This window comes from Lissotriton helveticus, chromosome 1_2, assembly GCF_964261635.1.
Source record: "Lissotriton helveticus chromosome 1_2, aLisHel1.1, whole genome shotgun sequence".
Classification (NCBI taxonomy): Eukaryota; Metazoa; Chordata; class Amphibia; order Caudata; family Salamandridae; genus Lissotriton; species Lissotriton helveticus.
In genome coordinates this window covers 347774947-347787495 of record NC_136058.1, presented here as the reverse complement: position 1 = coordinate 347787495, position 12549 = coordinate 347774947, and the positions used below count along the sequence as shown (strand labels likewise).

The following is a 12549-nucleotide window of genomic DNA, read 5'->3' as shown; positions in this document are numbered from 1 at the left end:
CAATTAAAGCAGTTAAGCCAGGAAAGGCCCCCGGTCCGGACAGAATACCAGGGGACCTCTGGAAGCACGAGGACTATATCTGGGCTCCCTACATTAATCTACTATCCAACGAAATTGCTAGTGGTGCCCCTGTCCCTGAGACATGGAAGGGGGCGGAGATTGTAACACTATTCAAAAAAGGTGATAGGTCGAACCCTGCGCACTATCGTCCTATCAGCTTGATTGATGTGTTGCAAAAAATCTTCGCCCATCAAGTTCTTAGCCGACTTGCCTCATGGATCGATGATCACTCCATTTTTACGAGGTACCAGGCTGGTTTTAGATCTAAAATAAGCACAGTGGACCAGGTTTTTAGATTTTTATGTTTAGTCTGGAAATACACTATGATAAGGAGCTCCCACATATATGTGGCCTTCGTCGACTTGAAAGCAGCCTTTGATATGGTCCCTAGGGCAGACCTATGGAGGACACTAAATAACATGGGCGTGCCCGGAAACATTCTACAGTTATTAATTAGACTGCATGAGAACAACTATGCACAAGTCAGATGGGGACCAAATGGGGAGCTTAGTGGGAAAATAAATATATCCAAAGGGGTTAGGCAAGGGTGCGTTTTGGCACCTACCCTATTCTCCCTTTATGTTAACGATATCCCTGACACCCTTTTGGGCTGCGAGCATGACTCTCCCAAATTGTGTGGTGAAGCCGTTCCGGCATTGTTATTTGCAGATGACACGATTTTAATCTCTCAGACACCCAGAGGACTTCAGAATCTTTTAAATAAATTTAATTTGTATTGTCATGACAGGAAATTGGAAATTAATTCCTCAAAAACAAAGGTCATGACAATTAATCCCCATAAGGGTTTTAACAAAGTTTTTAAAATAAATGATGAAATTATTGAAGAAGTCCCCAATTTTAAATACCTTGGTATCATTTTAGATAGTAAAATAACATGGAAAACACAACTCGAAAATGCTAAATTGAGGCTGACCCAAAACCAGTTTCCAATTGTAAAAAAACATAGGAACAGTCATTTTAAAGCTGTCTCTCCGGCCATTGAACTGTTCAAAGGCAAAGCACAATCATCTTCTCTCTACGGGGCGAACCTTTGGGGTTACGCATTGAAGGATACTTTTCTAGTACGTGAGAACTCCTTCATTAGACAGCTCCTAGGTGTACCGGGCTCCACACCATTGACTCCCGTATTGTGGGACCTAAACTTCCGACGCACTGATGACTATGCCTCCCTTCGCCCGCTGCTCTATTGGGTCCGTTTGTGGTCCACAGAGGAGCTGGTGGATTATAGAGAAGCATTGAGAGAGATAATGGCCATAAAAAATACTACCTATTTGCCATGGTTAGTGTATGTCGAAAAATGGTTTGGGAAATTGGGCCTGAGTAATTTTTGGTCTGACCCTGAATCGCTAACCAATTTTTCAAAAAAACTCCTGAAACAAAGGTATTGGGAGTTTATAAGTGATTCAGTGTTAACCAAATCCAACACAGGAACTTTGACCTCAAAATTTTTTGAAATAAAAATGACTATGCAATTGGAGCCCTTTATGGATGAAATTTACCCCCTGTTTGCCAAGAGTCTATATCTAAAATTCAGGTATGGCATTTTGCAAACGAGGGTCATGACAGCCAAATGGCATTGTAATAAGGGTGCAAACGGGAATATTGATTCCAACCTATGTGAGTTTTGTGAAATGGGGTTGAAAGAGGATGAATCCCATGTATTATTTATATGCCCTGCTTATTCTAGCGCAAGGAAAAAATGGTTAAAGCCTATATGTAAACTGTTGGGCCTTCGCCAAGTTGAGGTTGGGCTTAGAATATTCAAGGGTGATACCTCACAACCGATAGTGTTTAGTTTGAGCCGTTTCCTCTTAAGTGTAGCCCTGATTAGAAAGAGAAAAGGTTTTAAAACCTAATCCAATTTACCCTCACATGGATTATTGCTGGCTAGAATAGTATCCGCAAGTTAAGTGCAGAGGAAAATAGAACTGGTTTTGCATTACATGTTAAAGTATTGCTTGCTTTTAGTGATCCTGGTGCTTCTTTTAAATTGTAATTATTCCATTGTTTTCATATTTAGTAAGTGATCCCGCTAGATGAGACAAGCCGACTGTAATGAATTGTCTTCCATTCTAAAAACATTTTCGGGACATGCAAATACATTTTTTTGTTACAAGAATCACGTGCTGCTAACTGTCCTCAAATCTAACTGTGACCTTACATTTGTTTGTATCCTTTTAAATGTATTGTATCTTATAAGGTTTTTAACCGAATAAAGATTGAAATTGAATTGAAAATGCCTAATTAAAATATTGACCAAAAAGACAAAGCCTGAAGGCAATGGTTGGACGAGGCTGTTATAAGGAGTCCAGTGTTTGAGAGGGATTGGCCCAAAGCCCCCTCTTTTTTAATTTTTTATTTAGTGCATTTTTATAAAGCGCGGACATTAGCCGAAGGTCTGTTTGACGGCTGCTCTGACTGAACTCACACCCAGAGGCACATGCTTGCCTGGACTATGAATCAAGGAAGACAAACATGACAAAAAACAGTATCCTGATCTTGCAGGGGAAAGGGTGGGTAGAGTCTATTACTATTCAGAATACCCTACATCCAACTGCTTTTTTATTTTTAAAATAGGTTTATTTCCAGCGTAAAAACATATAAACCATCCAATTATAAAGTGTTCAACATTAAAAACACAGTTTAGCTTACTCCAACATCTTCCATAAAATACATTAAACCCTCCATGACTTCACTGTGGACCTTTCCGTCAATCGGACTATTCCAATCACACATCACTTCACTCTTGGTGACAATGTACAACTTTTGTATAATTGTGTAAAATGATAACACCTTGCTAATTTTAGTCCTGGACAGGCAGAACATAGGGCCATATTATCAAGAAAGGGCGACACATTATCGCCGCTTTTATCAACAGGAAACTGCAGCTAAAGCGGCGATAATGGGCTTGATAATAGGCCCTTGGGAAATGCCATAGAAGCCCAGGTTCTGGTGTTAATCTGGGCTTCTATGGGAATTCACAAGGGCCTATTATCAAGCCCATTATCGCCGCTTTAGCGGCAGTTTCCTGCCGATAAAAGCGGCGATAATGTATCGCCCTTTCTTGATAATATGGCCCATACTTTTTTTATCAGCCCAGAAGCACACGGCTGTGCAGGACTGCATTTATGCCGCCTATTTCCACCATTTGCATGCTTACAAAGCGCTATAGAATCTGATTGCTCTTTCTAGCTCAGGGGTTCTTGTTTTTCAGTCAATCAGTAGATTTGCAGAGCGCTTCTTGTCACCCGTGAGGGTTTCCAGGCGCTGGCAGGGTCCAAAGTGGCCTCTTGATATTCTATTTCATTGCCTCTCACATTGTCTACACGTGAGTCTTTTTGGACAGGGTCTGGTAAGGTTGCATCACACCTTCACTGTTCTAAAACCACGTTGTACCCTGTCCCACTGTCCAGAAGAGGAATTTTCTCAATTTAAACTCGAGTATAATGAACATGCGATGCTGTTCAAGTCCAGAGGATTCTCCCCCTGCCCCTGGACTCCTTCAAACCCTCGAAGACACGTTTGTAGAGTGGAGAATAGTTGATTTTACCGCCAGCTTCATGTGTAACAAACTGCGCACCTTTTTTACTTCATCCTGGGCTCTATTTTGGAGGCATCGCCTGTAGACCTTCACCTGTGTCATTTCTAAATGTCTTGCCCCCCAAAAATGCAATAAGTATATACATAATTGATTTTTAATTTCTGATCCCACATTCTCCTCGCTTGTCAGATCTATAATTTTCTGATTCAATTGCTGCTTGTGTTGATTGTTTTTGTCATTTCCTGTAAATCTTTGGGGTCACTTAGCTGAGATCAACGTCCCCCAATATCTTAGATATCTGAAGCTTCCATAAACCATCACTTCAGAATAAACACAGACCAGACCCCTTCTGTGAATACTATTGTGTGAGACATGAAAGGTGCCTTCCTTCATACCAGTAAAAAGCGACTTTACCCCGTTGTCTTGGTCTGAGCGGTGCCTTCTTTCGATGAGTGATGGTGGATCAAGGACAAACCTCGAGGCGCTTCTGGGAGGAAGATGTGGCCAGCGGCGCCTGCTGTGCAAGTGTCTTTCACTTCATCACTTGCAAGAGCAGGAAGGGGGGGTGGAGATCAGTTAGGTTTATACGCGGTGGTTTCTGGGTACTGTGACTAAGGTATCAACACACAGAGTGAAGAAAGTAAAAATAAAATAAAATCAAATGTGTAAACCATAGGTATTACAAAAAAATGCAACCGTGAAATGAGATCTTCCCATACCGGGAGTCGAACCCGGGCCGCCTGGGTGAAAACCAGGAATCCTAACCGCTAGACCATATGGGAGGTGTGGAGCATTTTGCAGGGTTCAGTTTATTTGTAGTGTACAAGCCTATATCCTCTGGTAGTGCGTACGTCAGTGTTGAGTACATCCTGAGTTTCTAGATAAAAAGAAGAGAAAGAAATGAAGATGCAGACCCAGCTGGTCTGAGTCAGGGTGTGTGGGAGGAGGTTGGTAATTACCGATCTGTACAGGATTAAAACACACAGACTACTGCAGGAACACGGGGCTTGGAGGAAGGAAACAGCAGCAGACACCACAGAGAGGGTCAGCGAGGGAGGAATCTACACAGAGGCGACGAGAATACAAACCACCGAGTCTGAAAGAAGAACAAAACTGGCAGAGAAAAGGATGAGAAAAACACACGCTCAGCCTGAAAGAATAGAAACAAAACGGGTAAACAGAGAAGACGAGAAAACAAACCACCGAGGCTGAAACGAAGAATAAGAGTGGCCAAGATGATTGAGAAAAACACAGACTTAGTACGAAAGAACAGACACAAAACGGATACACAGGAGATCCGAAGTCAACAAACTGCCCTTGTGATCTTGAAATACTTCATACTACAAGGACTGTTTAATCTCTCGGTCCTCATGGAAGCGAAGGAAAATAAGCGACGGTGTGAAGCGGACACACATAGCGCCTACAAGCCAGTACTTGTGAGTAGAAGGTGCGCGCTCTCTCCAGTGCACGCCCAGAGTCCTCTCCGTGCTCGGCTCACAGGGGCCAGGGATGCTTCGAGCGGGGTCAGCAGCACAAACAGATGTTTACCACAGTGACCGCGTGGCCTAATGGATAAGGCGTCTGACTTCGAATCAGAAGATTGAGGGTTCGAGTCCCTTCGTGGTCGAGGTTCTTTTTCAGCACTGATAGAAAGGACATTTCATGAAATCTGCAATCCTGCCGCGCATTTAAAAGTTTTTGTTTTTAAATCTATGCTGGATGCTGCTTAGGAGGCGATTCTAACAAATGCAGACAAAACGCCCACTTAATACATAAACTTCCTGCAAATTCCTAAATGGAAACTCTTTTTCACAACACTGCAGTGTCACTCGCTAAAGCACTATACAGCGTCCCTCAATAAAGCACTGCACAGAGTGGCTTTTACTAAAGCACCGCACTGTGTCCCTCATTAAATCATTTCACAGTGTCCCTCACTAAAGCACTGCAGAGTCCCTCACTAAAGCACTGCAGAGTCCCTCACTAAAGCACCGCACTGTGTTCCGGACTAAAGAACTGCACAGTGTCTGTCACTGAAGCACTACAGAGATTCCCTCACTAACCACTGCACGGTGTCTCACACTAAATCATTGCACGGTGTCCCTCACTAAATCATTGCACGGTGTCCCTCACTAAATCATTGCGCGATGTAATATAGTTGACAGTCTAGTAGTTGGGATGGGAGGAGCTAGGTGGGCTGAGGGAAGAGGAGGAGTCAGGACAGGATGAGGGCAGTTAGAGTAGGGACAGGAGACAGGTTGGATGTACTAAAATAAAGCTCCAAGTTATATAGCAATAAGTGTCTGTGTTTATTGTAGCAGGATGCTACAACTGGCGACGAAGGTGGGATTGCACTGACTGCAGCCCACAGGATCACAGAAAGGCACCCTGTCTCCTGCAGCGTCGAGGGAAGAGCTCCGCTGCCGAGTAAAGCTAAGGCCTGGTGTTTGTGGCCGAGAGCAAGTGACTGCGACCCTAGAGAAGCCAGGGAACCCCGAAGAAATCCCGACCTGCGAGCGCTGAAACGCTCGGTCAAAGAAACCCTTGAGCGCTGAATGCGCGAGTCCCGCCGGGTGTGTGGGTGACCCAGCAACCGTGAAGAGACACGAGTCGGGAGCCCACTCCGACCCTGTCCTCGCGCCACACGGCGAGTGAAGAGGTGTCCTGGAGGAGAGGACGCTGCCCCGATAACCTTGCAGCCAAGCGCGGCTAAACGCGCCAAACCGGAGCTTGAATACCGGTGAAAGTAAAACCTCACGCCCGATGCGTGAGGTTTGGCATGCTGTCGGCGTAAGTGAGAGCGGGAACTGTGACAGTGAGCTGGGAGCCCACCCCAAGCTCACCTGAGGACTGCTGTGGCCTGCTGTGGCCGAAAGAGAGTGCATCCTGGTGTGGACTGCCCCCGCGAAGGTCCACTGTCAAGCGCTGCTGAGCGCGGTAAAATTGTGCCCGGCGTCGGAAAACCTCACGCCGGATGCGTGGGTTTTGGCACGCCGCTGCCGAAGGACTCTGCAAAGTAAGGCGGGAGCCCACCCCAACCTCACCTGACTGCAGCCTTGACCAGAGAGAGCCAAATCAGGAGTATGCTGACCCTGGGAGCAACTGCCGGTGAGTCCTGTGTGAAGAAACTGGGTGGAATGAAGAGAGAGAAAGTAGTGCCTGCAGATAACCACGGCGGCCATCTTTGAGTCAGGCAACTTTTGGGACATCCTCCCTGTGCAAACTGTAGGCGGCCATTTTGAGGTCAGGCGAACTGAGTTTAGCAACAAGCATTGGCGAACATAATAGAAACAAGCATTGGCGAAGACCAAACAAGCACTGACGAAGACCAGACAAGCATTGGCAAAGACCAGACAGGCATTGGCGAAGACCAAACAAACATTGGCAAAGACCAAACAAGCATTGGCGAAGAACAAACAAGCATTGGCGAAGACCAAACAAGCATTGGCGAAGATCAAACAAGCATTGGCGAAGACCAAACAAGCATTGGCGAAGACCAAACAAGCATTGGCGAAGACCAAACAAGCATTTAAAAAAGCGGCTTTAGCGGCAGTTTTCTGCCGATAAAATCAGCGATAATTTTATCGCTTGTGTTGATAATATGCCCCTATGTTATTTACATTTCTTTGCTGTTTCAATCATTCCTTTTCTGTCACTTCTTCTTTTCTACTTTCTGTTTTTTCTCTCTGTTATTCCACATGTTTTAACCTTAGTCACTATCATACATCTTGTTTTATTCCTATTTACTTTTGCTCACTGTTTTCTTAACACTTTCCCTCAGGATTGTTCTTTTAGTCCGGTTCTGTCCCTACCTCTCATTCCACATCCTTTACTGTTTTTCTTCTTATTTTGAACATTCACTCACATTCTCTAAGAAACTCTTGTTTATTATTCTTCTGCTCTCCTTTTTTTCTTTCACTTCCTTATCTATTTTGTTTTTCACAATTATACCCTCTTCCATCTTTTCTTCGGTAAATAGATCTATTAAACAGTATCTCTGTGTTACTCCCTCTAGCTGTCTTTCTTTTAACATTACTCTCTGTTTCCTTCCCTTATACTTACTCTTCTTTTTAAAAAAAAAGAAATAATTTCTGGTTCGCTTCCGGTTCGCGTACCGGCGCGCAAACCGGGAAGCGAATCAAAAGAAATAGAGGTTGCCAGAGTGCTAAACATTCTAGCAATTTTTTATAAAGGGGAGGTAGTTCTGAAAAGATTTTTTCTTTAATTATTTTTGTTGTTTTATATTTTTTTTATTTTTTTTCTGAACATTGTTTTACTTTTTTTGTATTTTTTGAACGGTTTTATATTTTTTTTGTTTTTTGGGGGGGGGAGAAACGAAAATGATTCATTATAAAGGGCTCAACAGGAGCAACAAAAAAAAAGATAATTTATTTTCTGGGGCGTTTTGGACAATTATGATTGTCAATAGCTACATTGATTACATTTATGCTACTTTCCCTGTAGCAAATCAATTGGCCGCAATAAACGCACACTTGTTTCACACTCCCAAAGTTCATCTGTATATTTGGGACCGTCTCCCTCGCCTCTGGTCCCGTCACTGCCTCTACATTTGATCTTCTGGCCACAGGAGGGGGGTTATCCTGCAGGTCACGTACCTGCGCAGCACTATAATTATTTGGGTGCCACCTCTCCATATGGCGATACATGGTGTAATTACCATAGCTATTTTTCTTATCTGTCCCTCTGGACAGATCTTTTTGGCAGATAAGGCAAGTAACATACCGAGCATTAACTTTTTTTTGGCCCCGGGGATATTTGAAAAATTGCCAAATGAAATTTTCCTTGACATGGGACCTCCTAGGCTCCTCAGGCAAAAACTGCCTCCTCTCTTGCTCCTCTTCCTCTTCTTCCTCTTCTTCCTCCTCTTGCTGAACGATAACCTGAGGAGGTGGTCCTCTCTTCCTAGGAGGTGGTGGTGGTGGTGCACCAGGTGCAGCTACAAGACTTGCCATTTCTAAGTAATCAAAATAGGTCTTCCTCTCACAAAGTTGAAAGTCAGAGTGAGGAAACAAGGAGGGGTTTTCATCATTTGGGAAACAAAATTGTTCTAAACCAATGAAAAGTGTTATTTTTAGGTCACATGACCTAGCCTTACATCATTAGGAAACCAAAAGTGAAATGAACCAATGAAAAGTTTCATTAACAAGCCACATGACCTGTCATATGACGCATTACGCGACAATGCGATACGTCGCGGTTACGCGACGCGTCACGATGTTGTTTTCTAACGCGGCAGTTGCGCAAACGGAACGTTTACCGGTTCGCGGACCGGGTCGCGGCAGTAAATTGAGCTTACGGGAAGCTACCCGGTTCGCGGACCGGGAGCGAAACAAAAAAAATAATAAAAAAAATACATTAAAAAATTGTATTAAAAACATATAAAATATATTTTTCGATTTAAAGAAGAATACATTTTAATGCTTTTGATATTTGCTATTAAAAAACCATTGAAATTTACTGAAAAACCATAGGTTATAGACCATATATAGTTAGGAATTAGCATTTACAAAACCTTGAAAATTCACTGAAAAAACCATAGGTTAGAGACCATATATAGTTAGCTGGACATTTTATTGACATAAAACCAATGAAATTCCATATATAATTAGTTGCACTAACTATATATCGCGCACCCGCAATCCACTGCTGATCATGTCACATATTACATCATTCATGACATGGTCAGTGACATCACTGATGACATCACTGATGACATCTCAAATGACATCACTGATGACATCACTGATGACGTCTCTAATGACATCACTGATGACATCACTGATGACATCTCATTTGACATTACTGATCACATCACTGATGACATCATTCATGTGATAATACGATGAACTTCTTCAGACTCTAATATAACCTTACATACACTCAGTGTAAACAGACACAGACTGTCACTCATCCATGGAGTTACTCACACACCTAGTCAGTCATGCAAAGAATCAATCACACCTCCATTTCCTCAACTATACAGTTATACACACCTTAATTATTCAAACATATACTAACACATATTTACTCTCTTATACAATACCTGATACAAGTTCACAATGATCCATACAGCCACTCACACATTCACTGGCTCTTATGCACAGTTATTTATATATGTCAACTCTCACATGTACTGTGTTTTACATATGTACTTACTTTGACATGTAGCACTGAAATATCCATTCACTCACCAATACACTCATGCACACAGTCAACCGCCCATACAGCTGTTTCCACATGCACTTTTGAACCCATACATCTAATGAATCAACTGCTCACACATCTATGCACAGTCATACACCTCCCAGCCACCCACACACACACTCAGTCTCCCATACAAATACTTGGGCAACCAATCAATAACCCATATAGTTACTCATATAGCTACTGATCAACACATGCAGCAGTTTACAGAACAACAGACATAATGATGCACAAATTAAGACAGTTTAGTCACTAACCCATGCACTCAGTGAGACACACATTTAATCACTCACTCATACAGTCAGTCATGCACCTACTAAATCCTTCATCCAGACACTTATACATCCACTCATTCTTCAATATGTAAGACATATTTTAACTTTACAGAAACATACAGTCACTGGATGTTGTCATCAGTGATGTCATCAGTGATGTCATTTGAGATGTCATCAGTGATGTCATCAGTGATGTCACTGACCATGTCATGAATGATGTAATATGTGACATGATCAGCAGTGGATTGCGGGTGCGCGATATATAGTTAGTGCAACTAACTATATATGGAATTTCATTGGTTTTATGTCAATAAAATGTCCAGCTAACTATATATGGTCTCTAACCTATGGTTTTTTCAGTGAATTTTCAAGGTTTTGTAAATGCTAATTCCTAACTATATATGGTCTATAACCTATGGTTTTTTCAGTGAATATATATATATATATGTATATATATATATAAACATCTGCAACTCTAGGGAAGTTTGAAGAGGATGATCCAGCAGCAGGAAGAGAAAGAATTGTATTTTCTTTTTGACCAGCTTTGCAGTACAGGAAAATTGTTTATAGGCGAAGGTGGGACAAGAAGACATTGAGAAACAGTGCTTGGGCCATGCTTCAGGGAAGAAAACAGAAACATGGAGATGAGGTGAAACCGGAATGCTTAGAGATGTGCTCATCAATGAAAAGGAAAAAGAAAAGGTTGACGTTGAAGCCAACCAACAGTAAGTAAGGGGGGCTACAAGACACTTTATATGTGCCTCTTAGTAGCCACTTTCTAAGAGTTTAGCAGTGCCTAAAGCTAAGTTAGATTGAACGACATATACATGTACTTGGAGTGGAGGTGGAGGTGGGGCCTGAATTAGAGGAAAACGTTTCGCCCTTACACTGGCTGTAGTGAAGACCTTGTCCTTTCCTCTCATTAAATACAGCATTATTCAGACACAAACAGAAACGAGTAAGGGAAAGTCCTAGAAGTATGATTGTCCTGGAAGCGAACAACTAAAATATGAGTATGTCTGAGGAGTAGCTGTCGCACAGCACGACATATCGTTTTTAAACAAACAGATCATTTTTTCTAAACTGTGAAGATAACTGTATTCTGGTGAAAAACGTGTAGTTTTGCCTACACAAAGAAAAAGCAATGAATACCACCCCATTGGCAAATTTGAACTTAACAGTATCACTTTGGAAAATGAGAACATATGTGCATTATAGCGTCTCTGTTGACACTGGGCAAAACCGTGCCCTACTACTTGCATTTGGATAGTGTAAACCTAGGGAGGGGATCACTCATATAGGATTCTAGAAACATAACATATACATGCTATCGTGTGGTATTCTGTTCGGACTGTGAAAGAATGTAAAATTATGTTTTAATAATGGGGCTTGTATTTATTATGGTTTTGTGCTAACTTGAGCCATCATGAACACTAATCGCAAAAACAACATGATGTGCTGGCAGTGACAACTATTATATCTAATCTTAAGTAAAGGTATGTCACTGCTGTCGCCTCCTGTGACAGACAGACTTATGTGGAAAATTCTGAGGAAGGTTAAAGAGTGGCAAGATTCACTGAGGATTTGGGACAGCTTTCTGGTGTAGTAGGGTCTCATTATATGTGGTTGCATTAAGGCCAGTGGTCACCAAGTTATGTAACTGGTGGAAAGAGATGTCTCCATCCAACAATACCCAGACAACACCCTAATCTGCCTTAACACATCTTTCACGCTGGACATGCTTGTTCTGTACTTGTAAACCTTTATACATTTAAAGAACTTCTTTATTCTAAATTAACACAAAAATAATTCACCTGGTCTTTTCCAAGGACAAAAAGTCTTTCAACCCAACCTGCTGAAGCAATTATACATTATTAATATTATTTAAAGATTTGTAGAGCGCAACAGCTACTTAATAGATTTCCCGGCGCTAAACTGCAAGTCTGATCCCTAAATAACAGAGGTACTAAAAGGCAGAACCAAAGAGCCAGGTTGTAAGAAGGCTCTTAAAGGTCAGAATGTCCCTGGAAGTAGGGAACTGAACTAGGAGGGTATTTCCCTTTCTGGCGGCCAGATAAGAGGAGCAACAACTCCACTTTTTTTAACTTAATTAAGGAATTACTACCAGCAAAGAGATGGATGACCGAAGAAACCGAGCTGGTTGGTACGGCATGCATCTGTTGAAGGCCTAGTAGAAGCCTGGCAGCATCATTCTGGACTAGCTATATTCTCTTCAGGCGATGTGCAGTCAGGCCTCAGTACGGAGACATAGCATAATCTAGCCTTGAGTTAATCAAGACATGGATTGCTGTTTTCTGCTGCGGGAGGAGGAAAGCTAAGAGGAATTTTAAAGTTTTGGGCAGGCCAAAACAGGGGCATACTACCCCCCACTCCCACCTTGGAGGCAAAAGAAGCAGTATAATAACATTT

The 12549-nt window shown here is 42.3% G+C and overlaps 2 non-coding genes across 2 annotated transcripts; one reads left to right on the top strand and one right to left on the bottom strand.

Moving 5' to 3' along the window:
• Positions 1-4332: 4332 nt before the first annotated feature.
• Positions 4333-4404, bottom strand: TRNAE-UUC (transfer RNA glutamic acid (anticodon UUC)). The gene has a single exon. It is a non-coding gene; the product is annotated as a tRNA-Glu (tRNA).
• Positions 4405-5176: 772 nt separating this feature from the next.
• TRNAR-UCG (transfer RNA arginine (anticodon UCG)) lies at positions 5177-5249 on the top strand. Its single transcript has one exon. It is a non-coding gene; the product is annotated as a tRNA-Arg (tRNA).
• The last annotated feature ends 7300 nt before the right edge of the window (positions 5250-12549 follow it).